Source organism: Solanum pennellii, chromosome 2, assembly GCF_001406875.1.
Source record: "Solanum pennellii chromosome 2, SPENNV200".
Taxonomy (NCBI): domain Eukaryota; kingdom Viridiplantae; phylum Streptophyta; class Magnoliopsida; order Solanales; family Solanaceae; genus Solanum; species Solanum pennellii.
In genome coordinates, this window is record NC_028638.1 from 31,317,646 (window position 1) to 31,330,585 (window position 12,940).

The 12,940-nt window shown below is 34.8% G+C and overlaps 2 pseudogenes; both read left to right on the forward strand.

Annotated features, from left to right (window-relative positions):
- The first annotated feature begins 866 nt into the window (after positions 1-866).
- LOC107010878 lies at positions 867-2,643 on the forward strand (annotated as a pseudogene).
- A 1,984-nt stretch (positions 2,644-4,627) lies between these two features.
- Positions 4,628-12,225, forward strand: LOC107010825 (annotated as a pseudogene).
- The last annotated feature ends 715 nt before the right edge of the window (positions 12,226-12,940 follow it).

A 12,940-nucleotide genomic window follows, 5' to 3' on the forward strand; every position in this document is an offset into this window, starting at 1 on the left:
TTTATAATTTTTGGGAAGCAGTCTTTATCTTACCATAAAGTGTGTTAAGGAGATTGATAGGAAATGTAGGGAATTCTTATGGAATGCAACAGAAGGAAGAAGAAAGTAGCACTGGTAGATTGGAGTAAAGTTTGTGTCACTAAAAAATTTGGAGGGCTTAACTTCAAAGAATGTTGCAAATGGAACATTACTTCAGTCGGGAAACTCTTGTGGCAAGTGACAATGAAGAAAGATGTGTTATGGGTAAAATGGGTGAATGGTATTTGTATGAAGAATAATGTGAATATATGGGACCAAAATGCCCCGGCAGCTTGTAGGTGATACTGGAGGAAATTGAATGCACTTAAATCGCGAATGGCATGCTGATATCAGGATGGAAAATATACTCTCACACATAATGGGGCATACTCAATATCTCACAGTTATCAAGCATTATTAGCTCCGCTCCCAAAACTAAAGGGGGCTGATTTAATATGGAATTTTGTTGTGGTACAGATACAAAAGGAATTGAGAGAAAGGATAGTCATGTTTCACATGTGTCACCGAAAAAAAAACTTAGAAAACAACACTTCAATTTATTTTTTCCCTTAATGGGTGAGAAATGAGCTGAAGTAACACTTATTTTGGGACAGAGAAAGTAGTAGTATATAGTTATGTCGTTTCTGGTCAATACTCATTTTCCCAACTGTGAAATCATATTAATCTCATCGAATACCTCTTTCTCATTCACTCCGCCTTGGTACCACGTGTCCTCCCTTTCTCTTGTATTTTGTTGCTATATATATGGGGATAGATTGCTATCCAAGAACCACATACCATACAAAGAGAGCTCTGAGAGAGAGGTATATTTGTATAGAGAGAGTGAGATGGATAATGGTAATCATGTTGGTGGTTCAGGAAATAGAGGATTTCATAGCTATCACAGATCTCCACAACCAACCTCTGTAGATCCCCCTTCTCCTCGTATGCTACCTATCTTCTCTTTTACTATTTACAAGTGATTTCTCTATATATATGTATGGTTGGAATATTCATGAATTTTTATATTTGATATGCTTACTAAAGCCGAGCGTTTCTATTAAAATATATCTCACAAGGTAGGGGAAAGACTATGTTCACATCTCACTTTCAGGTTCTGTATAGACTGATTACTGGGCATGCTCTCGTTGTTGTTGAATATTCATGAAGCTTTGTATATGCTGAAGCGCACACAATTTTTTTCAGGAGAGTTAACTTGGGCTGCTAGCTAATAATTTTCATTAATTCCTCTGAATTTTTCATTTTCTTCTTTAGCTCTGTTGAGCCTTGGAAGATGATAAAAATGGAGAGCTGCAACTCGTGTAGATTTCGGCATTTCTGGTCTTCTTTTGGAACTTAGAAGAAAAAAATGGAAACAATTGGCATGCATGCAATCTTGTGTATGTCCTCTTTACCGCTTTTTACGCGTGTCTCTCCTATAAAAGGAAAATATTAAAAAGAGAGTGGAAGAAATAAACCGTCTAACGTTAGCAAGTTTGAAAATTAGCTAGCTAAATTACATTAACTGAAGGCTTTAATTATGACATAAAAATTTCCTAAGTTGTCCGTTTCATGAAAAGTTTATCTTATTCCTATATTACGGTTATAGCAAAAGAAAAATCCGTCTGATCCGAGACAAGTTTCTATACATGCGAGAGTCGGTTGAAGATTAGACAAAGTAAGATAAATGATGAAAACTAAATACGAAACGTTATATATTTACTTTTCATAGCTTGTATTCACACTGATTATTTAATATATGCTTTTGATGTTCACATGAATAATGTTAAAAATTCATAGTGTCGTCTTACATTATGACTCTCATATGCAGCTAATAATTCGTGAAACATATATTTTTGTGTGCATTAGCTTTGTAATTTCTTCAATACTTGGGTAGGTAATAGCAAATGTTACTTAATAATGTGTTACTAGACGATAAAAGCGTAGCTAGTGGTGATGAAATTAGATGAATATTTTGGTGATATATACCACACTTCTTTTTAATTTCACTCTGGTGCTTTTTTGTTGTTTGAAATTAAGATATGGAGATGAGCCTGGAACTGCCTGCTCATCTAAACCAGGAAGTTGTTGAAATCATCATTCGGGAGCAAGACCGAGTCATACCAAATGTGGCCAGAATCATGCATAGCACCCATACTCCCCATATCATGATATCCGATGACGCCAAACAGACCATGTACCATTGTATCTCTGAGTTCATATGCTTTGTAGCATATGAAACGAATGCATTGCCAGTGTGAGCAGTGGAGCACAATCACTGAGGAAGACGTGCATCGGGTCATTAACAAGTTTTGTTTTGATGACTACATTGAACCCTTGCCTTTGTAATTTCCTCGTTAAAGTGAGGATGATGGTGGCGAGTGTGGATCCCATACAAGGGAGTCTTTGTTGAAGCGTCCAATGGTTGATACAGCTTCAAGCTCCAATATCACACCCTATAACCTTCCTCCTATTTTTCCTATGGCTCATCACCACTTTGTTTTTCCACCACCAATGGGAAATGGTGATATACATGGGGATGCACCTAACGGAAGCACTTCTCAGTGTGCAGTGGCTTCCATGGATAGTGACGTTGACTCTCCTAAGGATTAGGATAAGGAGTGAGCAATTTCTCAAACTATTGGAGGTATTAGGATGTTGTTTAAACTCTATAAGCAATAAAGGAAGTTTAGGAATAGTTTTAGTTTGCGAAGTTTAGGAATGTATGTTTCGAACTAAGTGAGCCAAATGAAACCCCTTCAATTTGCTGTTTACGTATGTGTGTATGTGTATGTTTTTGTGTGGTGGAAGTGCTAAATAACATGAATAAGTGCTACTTGTCCTCATAATGATATTTCTAATTGAGCATATTTGATCAAACACTTTGGAAAACAACAGAGGAACTGATATCAGTCTCTACCACTTCTTTGCTCTTCTTACAAGACCAATTACCAAGTTTACCTTGACATTCCTAATCTGGAAAATTTTCAAACATGTCCAAATTATGAAAATTTGATATGTTTCCTCTATAGGAGTACCATTCAACATCTTGTTGTTAAAACTCTACTTGGTAACCGATACAAACTGTTGGTAATGTAGGTCGACTATTAGGAGACTTTTTCTTCAGATTGATGAGACATTGAGTCAGAAAACAGAATTATTGTTTTCTTACTTTTCAATGGATAAAGACCGTGTGAATGATTCTTTGAGATTGATTCAGTGAGGTTGTCATATTCAACGGAGCAAGTACTGAAATATACTTAATGAGAGTCCTCTTTTCTCATTCTCCAAAACTTGAGAGAATGATCATTGAACAATGAGGGAAATTAAGCAATGCCACAAACTAAAAGGAAAAAGGGAACTGCTAAGCTACATGTACAACCTATTTTCCCAGTGGCATGTTACGTACATCTTCCCTTTATTAAGTGTGTTGTGTCATATTTAAACTGATCTTAAAATTGCTATACAAAATTTATTATGTTGTGTGTTCGAAGCTGTCCCATTTATAGACGTATTTGGTTTTTCATTTGTGAGATGTGCCATTGTGGATGATGAAAGTTTGCTTTCAATATTGCTAAATTTCATAAATGGTTACGAAGTTTCTATTCAGACATTTTCAGGTGTTTTATGATCACTTAAATGTGTTGTATTTCTTGGTAAGAAGGATTCTGCAGTATATTGTTGCTAATCCTTTCTTATAATACTTAATCAACAAAAATTTCGTTACATCAACTTGGTATATTGATTACTACTAGTATGTTAATTTCACTTATAATTCGTGAAATCAAACCGCGTTTATGATCGAATTACCTACACGTAAAAAATAATTTTGAAAAAAAATAAGAACGGTGAAAAAGGTAATTCATGAGTGAAGCATTCTCCAAGGTCATACAAAGAGATCCAAGTCTCGATCCAATCCATCTTCAATCCTCCCAAACTAGAACCGTTTCTCCCATTTGTCATCACTATCCACAAAACATGTGGGTAAATCTACATACTCTGGATAACGAGTCACTTGAAATAATTTTTTTCTCAACTTGAATGAATGGGGCCGGCTTGAATAGGATTGAAACTAGAAATTGTTGAGAAAGAAGAAACGTAAAAGGGAAATGGCCAAATGGTTTTAAATTAAACAATAAGTAATGTATACTCCTATCTGAAAATAAGTGGCACTTTAGCCAAAATAAATTTTCCCAAAATATTGTAGGAATTCAAGACAAAAATTAGTATGTTTTTCCAACTATACTCTCGTATTAAAGAACTACTTTTTAATATTGCTCAATTCTCAAAAAAACATCAAATAATTAAAGGTTACTTGATAATTTATACTTCAATTTATTATTTTCCTTAATTGACGTAAAATGAGCTAAAGTAACACTTGGGATGGATGAAGTGGTGGTATGTAGTAATGTTGTTTTTGGTCAATGCTCAACTGTCCAACTTGAAAGACTATTTATCAGGGCGAATACCTTCACCTCGTTCACTAATTCCTGCTGCTATGTGTCCCCCCTTTCTCTTAAAGTACCTATAAATATCACTTGCTAAGAGCCACTTACTTTATATATTTCGAGAGAGAGATATGCATATTTGTTGAGAGAGAGAAAGAGAGATGACTAATGGTAATTGTGTTGGTTCAGGAAATGGAGGATTTCATAGCTTTCGCAGATTCCCACAACCAACCCCTGCCCGTTCCCCTTCCCCTGGTATGCTACCTAGCTTCTCTTTTACTTTTGCAAATGCTCTCCATGGTATATTCTTGAAACTTTGTATATGTTTTATATATTTGATTTTGATATACTTAATCGAGCCTAGCATCAGTTTCTCTACCTTCACAAGGTAGGGTCACTATTCATACACATCACTCTTTTCCGACAACACTTGTGAAATTTTAGTAGAGCTTATAATTTTCAGTCATTCTTCTGAATTTTTCATTATTTTCTTTAGATGAAGAAATCCAACTTGTGTACGTTTCTTAGCTGGTTGTATCTTCATCTACTATACACCCTTCTTTAACTTTTTTTCCATATTCATATCTACAAAGCTAGTTCTATCAAAGATCAATAGATCGATTCATAGTAATGGTGATCGACACAGCCATTTCTTGTTTTCTTTTGGAACTTTTAAGGCAAAAGGGGAACAAGTGACATTCATGCGGTTAGTAAAAAGAGAGTGCGAAATAAACCGACTAAATAGAGCAAGTTTGAAAACCAGCAAGTCGTATTACACAAATTAGACAAGTTTTAATTTTATTACTCTCTTCTTTTCCATAGATTAAAATACAGAACAAAATTTATCATCAGAACATATAGGCATTCTAAGAAGTTAGTTAAAATCTAACAAGAAATTCTTTATCCAAAGATTAAGCAGGATTAGATATAACTTTAAGAACAACTAGTACTAAAAATATAGAGTATATGAAAACAGTAGGTAGTGTAGTGTCTGTTACGATGCAATTTCGTCTTATTCCTATATCACATTGATGGTAAAATAAAAAGGCTTTTGATCAGAGGCAAATTTGAATGGTTTGATAAATGTCAGAGTTAGTTGAACATCAGACAAAATAAGATAGATAATGAAAACTATGTATGAAGCATTTATATTACTTTAATTAGTATGTATTCACACTGGCCATCTATTTTGTCGAAATAATATGTGTTTTTCATGTTTATGTGAATATTGTCTACATTTCGTAGTGACGGCGACAACGCAAGTGGGCACCTTCTTCTTAGCCCTTTAAAAAGTAAAGAAAGTATTTCCTAATATAATGACAACAATTTCCTTTCTTCTACCAATATGGGAGAAATGACTTTTCATTTGCACTTTGCAAATGACTTTTTCATTTTCCCTCCAAAATTAGTTCCCCTCTTTTCCATTTTTCTCTTCTCATTTCCATTCACTTTTCTAAAATCCAAGAATCCCCCACATGAATGGGGAATGACTCTACTGTTAAAACATATGAATGAAAAACTTGTGTGTCTTGTAAGTAAGGGTTAATCGCATCTGGATAAGTAGGTTTTCCTTTAAACTTTCCTTAGTGAACATATATCGAATATACTCTATCAATCGGTAGATTTGATATCTTTGAACCGTCGAGCTTTGGTGTATACCTAGACAACATAAGTCACACAATCAACTATTGAATTGTTCTTAGTTATCGTTGTTTCGTTCGTTTCAGTCACGAACACATCTCGGTTAGTAAGTGCTTAGAGAACTGACCTTACCGTATTCCCCTTGAAGTGACTTACACTTAACACTCACATAGGTGGTTTTTAAATGTGTTATCTCGTAGATAGACTATTTGATATACCCAGTATCAAACTTAGAAATTACTAAAAAGTTCTTATGCCTTTATTCTGGTTACTGAACAATGTCTCATCATGAGAATGGACCAAAAAATAATTTTTGACAATGTTGAACCGTCATCAATGACTTTGTTTTATCTCCTTGAACCTATATCTTGGGATCTCCAGTATTTCTAGGTAGAGTTACCGCCACAATGACTTGTTCTAGAGTAATTTTCTAACAGAGTTATGTCTTCGTCTTATGTGAAGAGACTTCCTGTTATACATAACAGTTCCAGCCCTTCCTATTGCAGCTTAACTATCACAATGTATGCGTATAGGGGCCATTGGTTTTGTCCAAAACGAAATATCTTCTAGGAAATTCTGGACTCATTCAGCTTCTTCACCTGCCCTGTCTAAGGCGATGAATTCAGACTCCATAGTAGAGCGAGCTATACATGTTTGTTTAGATGATTTCCAAGATATTTCTCCTCCACCAATACTAAAAACATATCCACTTGTGGATATTATTTCAGATGACCCAGTAATCGAATTTGCATCACTATATCCTTCAAGAACTGCTGGATTTTGTTGTAATGCAAAGTATAGTTTTGAGTGTCATCTAAGTATCCCAAAACTCTTTTCATTGCCAACCAATGATTTTGATTGAGATTACTTGTGTATCGACTCAGTTTACTGATAGCGCGAGCTATGTCTAGTCGTGTACAATTCATGACATACATCAAACTTCTCAACACTCTGCATTGTCCAATTGAGACCGACTTTCACCTTCATTCTTTGCAAGATGAAGGTTCACATTAATTGGGGTCTTTGCCCTTTTGAAATTCAAATACTTGAACTTTTCAAGTACCTTTTGAATATAATGAGTTTGAGACAAAGCTAGACCGTTAGGATTTTTGAGAATCTTAATTCCCAATATAACATCAACAACTCCTAGATATTTCATATTAAACTTACTAGCGAGTATACGCTTAATAGCTTTTACATTGGCAATGTCCATGCTCATCATCAGCATGTCATCCACATATAGGCATACAATGACTTCCTAATTCTGAGTATCTTTAACGTAAACACATTTATCACATCATTGATCTTAAATTTATTTGACAATATGGTTTGATCAAACTTTGCATGTCATTGTTTCGGTGTTTGTTTTAGTCCATAAAGTGAATTCATAAGTTTGAACACTTTATTTTCTTTATCAGGAACTGCAAAACCCTCAGGTTGTTCCATGTAAATTTCTTCCTCCATCTCTCCATTTAAGAAGGCGATTTTCACATCCATTTGATGGATTCCAAGACCGTATACTGCAGGTAGGGCAGTTAACATCCGAATTGATATAATCCTAGTCACTCACAAGTATGTGTCAAAATAATCAAGACCTTCTTTTTGTCTAAAGCCTTTGACAACAAGTCTTGCTTTATATTTGTCAATAGTTCCATCATCTTCCTTCTTTTTTTAAAGATCCATTTTGAACCCAAGGATTTGTTCCCTGGAGGAAGATCAACCAACTCCCAAGTATTATTGCTTAGGATTGATTCAATCTCACTATTAACAACCTCTTTCCAAGAGGTTGAGTCGCTAGACAACATTGCTTCCTTGAATGTTGAGGCTCACTTTCAAGAAGGAACGTACAAAATCATATCCAAATAAAGTAGCTCTCCTTTGACGTTTAGTGCGCCGTGGACTCTCTTCATTGGTTTAATTCTCTTTTGGTTCTTCTAGGGGTTGTTTAGCCCCCCCCCCCACCAACTAGATGACTCAAGTCTAGTTTTACACAGATAGATATGTTCAAGAAATTCAACATTATCTAATTCCATTACCGCGTTATCAGGAACATCTAGATGTTCGGACTTATTAACCAAAAATTGACATGCCTTACTATTTTCACCCTCTTTGGTAAAGGAATATGGACTTTGGCTAGACACCCCCACACTTTGAAATATTTCAAGTTGAGTTTTCTACCTTTCCGTTTCTCATATGAAATAACATGTGTCTTTGTGTGAGGTACTCTTTTAAGTATTCGATTTGCTGTAAGAACAGCTTTCCCGCACAAGTTTTGTGGTTAACCTGAACTTATAAGTAATACATTTATCATTTCCATTAAAGTTTGGTTTTTCGTTTATGCAATCCCATTAGATTGAGGAGTTTAAGGAGTAGTAGTCTGATGGATTATTCCATTTTCTTAAACATGTTTTTGCAAATGGAGATTTATATTTTTCGCTCTATCACTTCTAATCATTTTGATCTTTCTATCCAACTTATTTTGAACTTCTGTTTTATATTGTCTAAATGCATCTATTGATACATCCTTACCATTTAGCAAATAGCTATAACAATATCTAGTCCAATCGTCAATAAAATTTATGAAATACTTTTTTCCACCACGTGATGATGTTGACTTCATGTCACAAATATCAGTGTGAATCAGTTCAAAGGGATTTGAATTCCTTTCAACAGACTTATAAGGTTGCTTAGCACACTTAGATTCAATGCGAATATGAAATTTTGATTTATTGCACTCAAATTTTTGCAAAACATTTAAGTTAATTAGTTTTCCCAAGGTTTTGTTATTAATGTGTTCCAAACGTTCATGCCATAAATATTCAGACTCAAGCAAGTAAGAAGAAGCAAAATCTTTATCATATCAACTGCAATTACATTGAGTTTGAAAAGGCCATCATTGAGGTAACCTTTTCCTACATACATTTCATTTTTAATCACTACTACTTTATTAGAAACAAATACACATTTGAATACATTCTTAGTTAGAACTGGAATAGAAACTAAATTCTTTTGCAAATTCGGAACGTATGAGACTCTGTTCAAAGTCACCACCTTGTCATATGTCATCTTTATTAGGACCTTGCTATTTCCTTCTACTTTTGCAACAACGGAGTTTGTCATAAACAACTTCTCGTCTGTAGGTACTAGAGTATATGATAAAAATAATTCTTTCTTGGCACAAACATGGCATGAGGCACCATAATCTATCCACCATTCTCTTGGATTTCCAACCAAGTTACATTCTGAAAGCATTGCACAGAGATCGTCCATTTCTCCTTTGGATTCAGCCCAATTTGATTGATCTTCGTCTTTTTGTCCTTCTTAGGATCTCGACATTTAGTAGCCCTATGACCACGTTTGCCACAATTGAAGCACCTTCCATTGAATTTATTCTTTGGAGGATTGATTTTTGGACCAGATGCTTTCTTTCTTTTATTTAATCTTGTGGGATCTTATTCAACAATATTTACTCTAGATATTATTGCATTACCACGTGACATCTTTTCTGCAGCCTTATTATCCTCTTCGATTCTCAACCTCACTATGAGATCTTCAACACTCATTTCCTTGCGTTTATGTTTCAAGTAGTTTTTGAAGTCCTTCCACAATGGAGGTAACTTCTCAAATATGACAACCACTTGAAAAACATCATTCACAATCAATCCTACATTAAAGATTATGTGAGTATTAAGAATAAACTTAAGATTTCCAACATAGGCGTTAAATAAATTTATACCTTCAGCAAGGAGATCATTGATTGTGACATGTAGTTCTTGAACTTGAGTAATGACGGTCTTACTGTCTATCATCTTATAGCCCAAAAATTTTGCCACAATGAACTTCTTCATTCCGGCATCCTCTGTTTTGTACTTCTTTTCTAAAGCATCCCAGAGTTCTTTTGAGGTTTGTACATTACTGTACACATTGTACAAATCATCTTGCAAGTCACTCAGTATATATAATTTTCAAACAAAAAATCCCAGTGCGTCCATTATTCTATTACCAAGAATCGTTTTCCAGTATTCTATTACAAAGAATCGTTTTTCAGGCGGAGTTTCATCCGACATAACAGGAACATTCTCATTAATGAACCTCTGCAGACTCATCATGGTGAGATAGAAGAACATCTTCTGCTGCCATCTTTTGAGTCGACTCCAGAAAACTTTGCAGGTTTCTCAGCCGGTGCTAGTGCAAAAGTTGAACGATTGTGTGCAACCGATGTTGTTGCAACACTCAATGTAGCAGCATTTACTTGACTTGAATTAGTCATTTTTCTGTCACAAATGACTGACAGTTTTAGTATGTGAAATACTAACAGTAAAGAATAAAACTTTACACAAACAATTTCTGATTTAACGATAAAGTTTTTATGTTCTTTTAATCGTTAATCGAATGAATTTTAAAAGTTCAAACAGAGTAGAAAACCATAAAGGTTTTAATCTCCAGAAACCTAAAATATAGAAACTAATAGATTTCTTAAGATTGTTAATACATGTATTAAGGTTAATAAAAAATACAGAAACATAAACAAGATGAAATAGACAGAAAAAACTTTTAATCTGAGTCCACAAAATCTATTGTGTATCCTTAAAAAATTTAATCCCCTCACTGTACCCGAGGTTGCAGATTAATTTCTCCCAAGACAAAACGGATTAACCTGTTAAAGAAGTAGCGGTACCTCAAACTTCAATAACTTTAGCAAATATAACAACAGTAACAAGCCACACACTCTCTCAATCGATCGACAATTTTTGTTTAAGAGAGAAAATGTATGCAGAGAGAAGGAAAAAAATTCAGTATTTGAAAACCAGAAAAAACCTATTATTTATAGCCATTTTTAGCAACGAACGCGTCTGTTCAAACAAATCTGTTTAGACCCTTTTTTTCCTGACCGTTGTGTCTTTCGGAAAGAGTAATGACTTTTCGGAATGTTACAAGTACACGCGAATTAAATAAATTCTGTTATATTAAATTAATTCTGTTAATTAACTAATTAACTAACATCCTGAATTAATTTTTAAGAGAAAGGAAATTAGGAAAAAGAATTTAATTAATGAGATTGATGAAATAAAATTTGTCCAAAATTTCAAATCAAAATTCGAGCGACGATGACAGCGCGAGAGGGCACCTTCTTCTTATCCCTATAAGAAGTAAAGGAAGTGTTCCTACTATAAGGACAACAATTCCCTGTCTTCTACCAATATGAGAGAAATGACTTGTCATTTGCACTTTACAAATGACTTTTCATTCTCACTCCAAAATTTGTTCCCCCTCTTTTCCATTTTTCTCTTATCATTTCTGGTTAACAGTTTTCTAAAACCCAACATTACTCTCATATCCAGCTAAATATTAGTGAAACATGTGTATACGCATGCCATTAGTTCTGTAATTGCTTCAACACTTTGAAAAGTTAGTCCATAGCAAATGTTATTTAATAATGTTTAATTGGATTACAAAAGCCTATCTAGTTGTGATGAAATTAGACCAATATTTGGTGATATATACATATATATATATATATATATATATGCTACACTTCTTTTTCGTTTCACTCTGATGTTGTTGTGTGGAACTAAGATATGGAGAGAAGCACGGAATGCCTGTTCATGTCAACCAGGCAATTACTGAATGCATAAGTCTGGAGCAAGACCAATTCATGCCAATAGCAAACATGGTCAAAATCATGCGCAGGATCCTTCCTTCCCATGCCAAAATATCCAATGACTCCAACCAGACCATACAAGAATGTGTCTCTGAGTTCATAAGCTTCATAACATTGGAAGCCAACAATCGTTGCCAGAGTGAGCAGCGCAAGACCGTCACCCATAAAGATATTCTTTGGGCCATGAGCAAGGTTGATTTTGATGACTTCATTGAACCATTGACTTTGTACTTGAATTAATATGGTGAGTTCGATGGTGGTGAAAGTGAATCCCTGAGAGGGGAGCCTTTGTTGTTGAAGCACCAAATGGCTCATCACCATGGTTACTTTGTGTCTCCACCGCCAACGGGAAACAATGATATGCAGGGGGATACATCAAATGGAAGCACTTCTCAGTGTGCACCGGCTTCCGTGGATAGTGACGTTGAGTCTCCTGTGGAAGAGGGTAAGCAGTGATCAGCTACTCTGCTGAAGGAACTAAGTGAAAAATATGTCTTTTGTACTAAGGAATTAGACTATGTTTTCTCTGGCACCTAATTTGCGACCTGTTGGCAATCTAGGATAGTTTTAAATTTGCCAAGTTTAGTAATGCATCTTTTGAACTAAATGAGACAAATGGTGGCCCCTCCAATTGGCTGTTTGAATATTTTTCTACTGTCTATTTTGAATATTCAGTTGATGATTGCTTGTGACTTGTGGTGCAAAATCCTTGAAAGCAATCAAACACCAACTTTTCCATTCTTGTGTATATGTAGTGAAAAAGGATTTAATCATCAAATGGACTAATAAAATTGCAACAAGCCTAATCTATATAGTATACTATCCCTCCGGGCCTTAATCAATTGGACGTAATGTATTGTATTTTATTACACAGCGCAACTGTTAGCAAGACGAACACTTAGCTAGGACAGACTATTTGGCCATCTCAAGTCTGCAGAAGCATAACACAACAAAATTATCCTTTTCAACATTTTACTTGGGGTGTTTCACTTCTAATTTTTGGACAAGTTTTCGTGAACGTATGTTGCACATTGATTTTCACTCTTTATTTTATGTTTGTGTCACAAAGTAGTTAATTGGGAAGATACTTTAATTGATAGTGATATCACTTGAGGTCTTTATTTTATGTTTGTGTCACGAAGTAGTTAATTGGGAAGTTACTTTAATTGAT